Source organism: Callorhinus ursinus, unplaced genomic scaffold (assembly GCF_003265705.2).
Source record: "Callorhinus ursinus isolate GAN/ISIS: 27379988/994484 unplaced genomic scaffold, GSC_fseal_2.0 scaffold11, whole genome shotgun sequence".
NCBI classification, from domain to species: domain Eukaryota; kingdom Metazoa; phylum Chordata; class Mammalia; order Carnivora; family Otariidae; genus Callorhinus; species Callorhinus ursinus.
This window is the reverse complement of record NW_027397073.1, coordinates 15,875,262-15,883,191: the sequence shown is the minus strand read 5'-3', so window position 1 is coordinate 15,883,191 and position 7,930 is coordinate 15,875,262.

Sequence of the window (7,930 nt, the reverse complement as noted above, 5' to 3'; positions counted from 1 at the left end):
TTATTGTCATTTTAAGCCACTATGTTTTAGGGCAATTTCTTACACAGAAATGGGTAACTAATACATATGCATTGCTGATGGGTACATACATATGTAATAAAAACAGAGAATGACATGCATGGCTGTGGTTGCTATTTCAGGAGAGTTGTTACTTCTGGGGATAGAAAAAGGAGATGGGACTGGAGAGGAGTGCAAAGTAAGCTTCAGAAGTATCGGTGATATTTTAGTTTTTAAGAAAAGATCTAAAGCAAATATGGCACACGTTAAGATATGTTAAATCTGCCTGATGTATACATAAAGTATATTTTATATTATTCTGTACTTTTCTATATGCTTAAAAAATGTAAATTAAAATACTGAGGGTGAGGGGGTAAAATATACTTTTGCCTAGACCACGATTTGCCAAGGTTGATTGTACTCCAAATTCTTAATGGCACAGTCTGGTTTTGGCCATTGGTTCTTTACTTGATCTGTCTGGTCTTGAGATTTTCATCAGAGACGCCAAGACTGCTATGCTTGCCACGGAGAATGTGGCAAGAAGAATGTCCCCAAATTACTCTGGCAAGCCTCCTCTAAGTAGAGCCGAGGGAGTTTATTTTCTAAAACTACATGTACACAGAGGTAGCTGTTCATAACCCTCTAAGGGATTGCTTTTATAGGTTTTGTCTCTGTGAGTGAGAACATATATGAGGGAATTAAAGGAACATAGCGTTATGGATCATAGAGTTTTAAGGTAGAAAGGGAACTCGCGTTCACCCTGTCTGCCGTGGCAGGGAGGTCTTTTACAATGTCCCTGACAGCTAGTGAATCAAGCCCTACTTCTATACCTAATGGTGACGGATATTTATTCCTTCCTGGAGCAGTGTGTTCTGTGGAACAGCACGGAAAGTGCTCAATTCCTATTGAACAGAAGCCCCCATGACTCTCATGCACGGCTTTTAGCTTCTAGAGCAACACATAGAAAGTTTACTCCCTTCCACGTGACCACCCTTCGAGTGTTTGAAAACAACAATCCGGTCCCTCTTCAGACTTCCCGCCTCCTGGTAATGCATCCTCAATTCCTTCAGAAAGTGAGGAATCTAGCAATTCTTGAATATCTGTTTCTATGCCAAGTGGTTTATATCCAGGGTTTTATATCATCTTCAAACTCCCTGTGATTCTCCACATCACAGATAGGGAAACTGAGGCTCAGGGAACTGAAGTAACTTAGCCTACAATCACAAGGCTCATAAAGCTGCAGAGCTAGTCAGTCTGACTAAGCACACTTTTTGTGAGACGTGGGGTCCTCAGAGGGCACTGCAGCCCTCCCTGCTTCTCCTGCTCTAACACACAGCTCCTGAGATGCGATGCCGAGAACCGGACATGACATAATGAGCCCATAGCCTCTTTGTAATATTTTGGCTTATTTGATCCTCTCTCCAACCCTGTGAATATGTGAGAAAGGCATCAGAACTCATGTACTGCAGATCAGGATAGAGGGTCAGCAAGATGGGTGGTGCAAAGAAATCAACCAACCCTTGAATAGGAGAATTGAGGTGCAAACCCAAATCTTCACATTCAATGTCAGTTCTTTCGGTTGTGCCCAGATGCCTCTCCATGATCCAGAATCCCATCAGCATTAAGAAGAGGTCCCACCCTGGGATGCCTGGGTGGCTCAGTCGGTTGGGCATCTGCCTTCGGCTCAGGTTGCGATCCCGGGGTCCTGGGATCGAGCCCCGCATTGGACTCCTTGCTTAGTGGGGAGCCTGCTTCTCCCTCTGCCCCTCCTCCGCGTGTGCTCTTTCTCTCTGACAAATAAATAAAGCCTTTAAAAAAAAAAAAAAGAACATGTTCCACCCTAATTAATCTGGACTTAAGTATCGTAATTGTTAATATATAGCCCCAAATGGCCTTAGTTTCTTTAGCAGCCACATGACACTATTCTGTAGTGTCCGAGATGGGTTCTGTTAGTGGGTGGCCCCCCAAATCTCTTTGTTTTACAGATACACCTGTGACGTCATCGTCTCTCTGCACAATTGAGTTTACATTGCTCCTTGTCAACCTTCCTCTTCCTTCCAACCCACCGAACCCAGTCCCAAGCTCTAGCCTTGGAGGGTGTTTTGAACTCCCACCGTGTTATCCATGTAGTAGCGACTCCTGTTAGCACCAGGTGACAAGCCCCTTGACAAGTACCTGTTTGCTCTCATCATGGAGTTCTTGACGCCAGTGGGGAAAACACAAGGCTAGGGGCAGAGCCTGAGGATGCGGGTTCCCAGCACAGTGCCCCAGGGAAAGATGATGGTGGAGGAGGGAAGTCAATGTGGGTTCAGATGCCTCCCCGCAGCATGACTGGGACAGCATGAGCACCAGCCCCCTGGGGACATAGTCCCTCTATACAGTGGGCGGGGGGGGGGGGTAGAGAAATTGATGGGTTTGGGAGTAGTGAGACACACACGGAGACCCTCCCCACATCCCCCAACAGGAAACCATTCTAATTTATGACAGACCTGCTCAACACCCCAGTGAAGGCTATTCAATGCCATTGCCTTCCCCCACCTTTGCCTCATTGGTGGGATTCTAGTTTGGAAAAACCCCATCGCAGCTGCCTGCCTCTGGAGCTTCCCCTCAACTGCAGGAGACCCCCTCGCACCCACAGCTTGCCTCGCTCTAACCGCTTAGCACACCCTCCTTTTCCGGTACCGTTTCTCCCAAACAGATGGTGTTCATAGACAAGAAAGACATGAAAGTTATTGAGCTGCAAGGCTGGTAATCAACACCCCAAAACCCGCCCTCTATTGATGCCAGTGAGAGGAGGGGTTCTTCCAGACTCAGCCACTGAAGGAGCTGAGAGAGACCCCCCACCCCCCCCACCACCGCATCCCCTGCCTGGCCTGGGCTGCGTCCAGGGACAGGCTGACAATCTATTGTGCGTCACTGACTAGGGGGCATAAATGGATGTGTTCCCTGCGGCTTTTTCTTCTTCGGACTTCAGGGCTGTGTGTGTGCAGGTTTTATAGTCGTGCACAGAGACCTGCTTCTCCCCTACCTCCCCCGAGCTGTGGTCCATCCCACTGCTAGGAGGTATTTATTGAGCTCCCCTCGATCCCGGAACTCTCTGCATGTGGCTGTGGGGGCCCCAGAGAAATGCCGGGGCTCTTGGACTGACGAGCAGGTGATGCTGCCAGGGCGGCCTGCCCTTTGAGAAACGTCCTGGGAGAAGGTAGAAGTAAGATAGGAGGCAGAGGGGGGGGTGGGGCGGGCAGTGAGTTTGTGTTTGAGTCCTGGGAACAACAGGAACGATCTGTAAATGTGGAATCACACGCCCATGCACGTGCAAGTGTACATTTGGCTGCCAGGAATCTGAGGTGCAATGGGGGGAGGCTTGGGGTCAGGATGAGGGAGGTGCCTGATTTCTGAACCAGCTTCTTGGGGAGCTGGGATGGAGGGGTGTGGCCGTGAGGAGGGAGAGTGGGGGGCATGGAGGACCCCCTGGGTGCTGAAAGAGATCATGGAAAAGGCCACAGGTTCTCCCCATAATCCCAGGACAAGGCGTTCCTAGTCGCAGACAGGCTTCCTAGTGGGTCGGGGGCCTATCTGTCGGTAAGAGGGCCGGGCAATGCATGGGATTTTGAAGCAGCCCCCAAAGCTCCGCCAGTAACAGTTTCAGAAACAAACCTCTCTACGGCCCCCTTGTCTTCCCCATGGAAGGTAATGTCTCTTTTGGTCAATGCCTAAAATGTCTGCAGCAAAGATAAATACTGTTTGTACTAGAATTTGGGGTAAAGCCTAAAAATGCAGCAGGCGCTACTGACGGAGACAACCCCGCGTGGAGTTTAGAAGGACAGGCTGTGGGTCCCACCGAGGCCTGGGATTCCTCCCAGCTCTGCCATTTGCTTCTTAGGCGATTTCTATCACTCTCTGGGCCTCATCTTCTTCGTCTGCAAACTGGGGTCTACAACTGACACTTCCCTTACAGTATTCTTGTAGGGATTAAAGGAGCCAGTGCATTTTTTGTGCAGTCATATTTGTCAACCACCAACAAATAGCAACTGTTATGAGCCCACCCATGCAGTCGAGTGGAAAAGGTTCACTGATCAGCGCATAAGTGATAGGGTCTCTCTTTATATAAGGGGACAAGCAAAGAGAACTCAGAGGTTGCTGAGGGACTTAAAGAGGAAGAATGGGGAAATTAGCAAAGGCCACCAAGCCAGGCAACTGAAGGCAGGGGGAGGCACAGGTCTCCCACCCTGCCCAGAGGCACTTCGGGTTCCCTTGAGCACACTCAGTGAGGAATTACCATCCTGTTGTCAGTTCCTGAAGCAGGTGGCTTGGCGTCCGATCATTTCTGTGGATATTTCGCTTGGGTAGAGGAAACTCATTCCCAGGGCAAGTGCTAATTAAATAGGTTGAGACTTGGTCTCTGCCCTCAAGCCATACAGTCTGAGTGGGGAGATCAAGTACCTGGCAGGTTGAACTGGGAAGGGGTGGTGCACTCGCTGTGTATTGAAAGCAGCACCCCCCCCCCAGGGGGCTGGGACAGCCAGCAACCACCAGAAGGAGTGGCATTTCCCACCGAGCCTTGAAGAGTAGGGTCAGCGTAACCAGAGCAAATGGAAAGGGCATCCCTGCTGGGCAGGACAGCAAAACTGACAAAGTGGAGAGACCTTCTCCCCAGGCGGTACTAGGGACATGTCGGTTCCAGCTGAACCTGGGTAAGGTTCTGACAAGGTGCAGCTCAAACAGAGTCAGGCTCTGGGGCTGAGGGAGACACATTGATCTCCTGAAAGGTGAGGAAAGGAATTGGGAGACCCGAAGGGCAGGATGATCAAGACACGGTTCCCCAGGCCTGCAATACCACCTCCGAAACCGCAAGGACAGACGAGACGAGCAGGACGTGCTTGGGGAGCAGGCAGGCTGTGGCAGGGGTCTTGTCGGGGAAAGTTGGCCCTGGAGCGAGGGAAGGTTACGTTGGGGAAAGGCCAAGTGGAGTGGGAGGTTTGTTGAGGGCTCTTTAATAACAAATCCTATTGCTAATAAAAAATATAATTTAATCAACTCCCCATAAAGATTACAAACTTCCAGGAAATCAGACAGTAAGTGTACCCATGGGGGGGGGGGGAAGACTTTGAGCTGGTGTGTTGTCTGACTCTGTTTTCTAGCTATTTCCCTCCCTTGCATCAAGCATGTGTAGACAACTGCATCCATTAGTGAATATTCAGTTCATATTAGCCCTGGCCTTTAAAAGTAATTGTAGCCTCGATGCTCTAAGTTGAATAATGACAAATAAGTGGCAGTTTTTATTTTTGGTTTTTGTCATTTCCATTCGAACTTCTTGAATGGCAGAGCAATGAAATTGCCAGCCTGAAACCCATTAATGTCTTCCTATCACCAGGGTCATTCCTGGATCATTTTGCCCGAGGCTGGAAACAACAGTAAAGCACCTTCCTTCTAACTCGCGGTTGGGTTGGGGGGGGGGATATGCTTTGGTATTCATACTCCTAAGTCAATTAAAATTGGTTTATCTGGCTTCTTTAGACTATAGGAAAGTTAAAAGGTCATGATTTCTCTTGGCTCCAATTAAAGAATTTCCCCATGACCAACTCTACTGTTAATTCAACCTGTTTCTTTAGGAGATTTAAAGCCTCCAACGAGAAATAAAAAGTCAGCCCCAAGGAGACTTAGAGTCTGAGCTGTGATTAAATTTACGCCTCGATTCAAAAATTACAGAAGGTAACCGGGAGCCCCTCCAGCCAAGCTGAAGCCAGGTTTATAACCCCCACTCCATTCATCAGGATTAACAGTTAATTTTAATTCAAACTCTGTGCAAGTGGGCTTCCAGAGAGCCTCCCCCAGCACCCTGGAGCCAGCACACTGATTTCCTGGCAGTCAGCTGTTTTACCCAAGAAGTTCCTAAATGGTGACAGGCCAAATATTTCAGGCAGAAATGACAGAAGTGAAGGTCCCAGGCATATAGCACTATTTACAGGTGTCCTCTGGGAATTTAGAAGTAACCAGAAAATTCCAAATGTACACATATTCAGATAGGGCAATTCCATTCTCAGGACGCTACCGTGCAGAAATATTCATACATGCGTATGAAGATCGTGCACCGGGATGTTTATCACAGGAAAGCCAGGCCCATTGAAAAGCACAGAATTCTCAGCACAAATGACTCTGTCCAGCCCCCCACACTACGAGGCTTGACCAAACTCTAGCATGGTTTCTATCAGCCCAAAACCGTGTTCCTAGGATGACCCTCGCCTTCTGAAAATGCCTATCCAAGAAAGCTCAACACTGTCAGAAGAATTTACTGTTGTTCCATCTAACACCCCAACTACGGGTCCCAGATATCTCTTTTCTCTAAAGCAGTTACTTTAGAAAAATTGCAATTATAAATCCTTTCTCTGCCCCTTTGAGACAGAAATCTTCTACCACCCAGAAATGTTTCCTCAAGGATCTGGGAGCCGCCTCTATGGAATGTAGACACCTAGGGTGATGGCTCCCTGGCTCCCAGTCTGGTGAAAAGTAGGAGCCCCACTTTGGTGGGTGCCTTGTTCCAATTCGCAAACTATCTCCTGTCCTAAAGATATGAGAAGCCTGTCTCTCCTCTGGATAAGCACTGAATAGCAAACGCAGATGGCCTAATCACACTGACCCCCCGCCCCCAACATGTCCTGTAGTAGTTTTCCTTAAGCACAACCCAGTGTTTAAAATTTCTCCACCCACTTGATGCGGGTAGCACTGCCCCCCAGCCCACCTCTGAGTTGTGACAGCCACAAAAGTCTCTAGGCGTTGCCAAATATCCTAGGGCAGGGGCCAGGGAAGGTGGGGATGGGGGTGGGGGGCAAAATTGGCCCAGGTCAGGAACCACTGGATTAGAAGGTAATGTAATGACTGGCTACTTAACAAGGTAAGAAGGGGTAATTAAACTCTAGTGCTTCTGTTTAGGAAGCGGGGGACACTTCAGGCTTTTGGGGGAGCCTCAAAGCCATTGCACACGCTGTGAAGAGAACAGGAATCTTGGGATCTGGTATGGTTCCAAACTCCAGAAGCAGAGGAATGTTCATCAACACGATGACTCAGGAAATGAGTGTTCTCATGCTCTGCCCACCATTCCAGGTAAGAATTTAAGAAATTTAATAAGAAAATTGATCTGTCCGCACATGGTGAAAGAGAATCTAATGAGCAACAAGCCAGGCAGATTCAAAAGCCTCAAATTCTTCTCTCTAATACTGTCACAGCCATTTTTGAACATAATTATGGACTTGAAACCCCGCAGGAGAATTCAGTGGAAATCATTTAAATATTTATTTGATGTGAAACCTCTGACCCAGGCAATTCATAGAGCAATTAAAGGAGGAGGGCCTGGAAGATTTGACGGAACATAGTTTTGAGTTTTGCTGACAAATGGTCAGTACCAGTAATAATTAGTGGCATCTTAAATTAGATCTAAACATGAATAAGGATCAAGGATCCCATAGGCCTCAGTACAGGAAACTGTATTATCCAATATACAGTGCTCATTAACAACCCGGAGGGGAAAGTAAATCTGACTTTAGAGTTAGATTAAATTTGCAGATAATGCAAAATGCATGACAAATGGCAAATGCAGAAGATAAATTAAAGTCAAAATTACCAAAGGACTGGACATTTGAGAACCCTGGTCAGAGCTAAATAAGGTGGCATTGAATGAGAAAAGGGAAAGCATTTCACTGTTGGGTTTGATTACATTTGACGGTCTGAGTAAACAACAGGAACCGGGGAGAAGTAAGGGGTTGCTGGAGAAGCTGAAGAAAACTTGACCTTCCTCCAACATACCTTGGAAGGTTGGCTTAATAACTTAGCATATTGTGTTTTAAGGAGATTTATTTTGCAGCAGGGGAAGTAGGAAGTGGCAGACCCGCTGTCCTTGCAATCCTAGTTCAGGGGTACAGAGTTTTGCTAAAGGCAA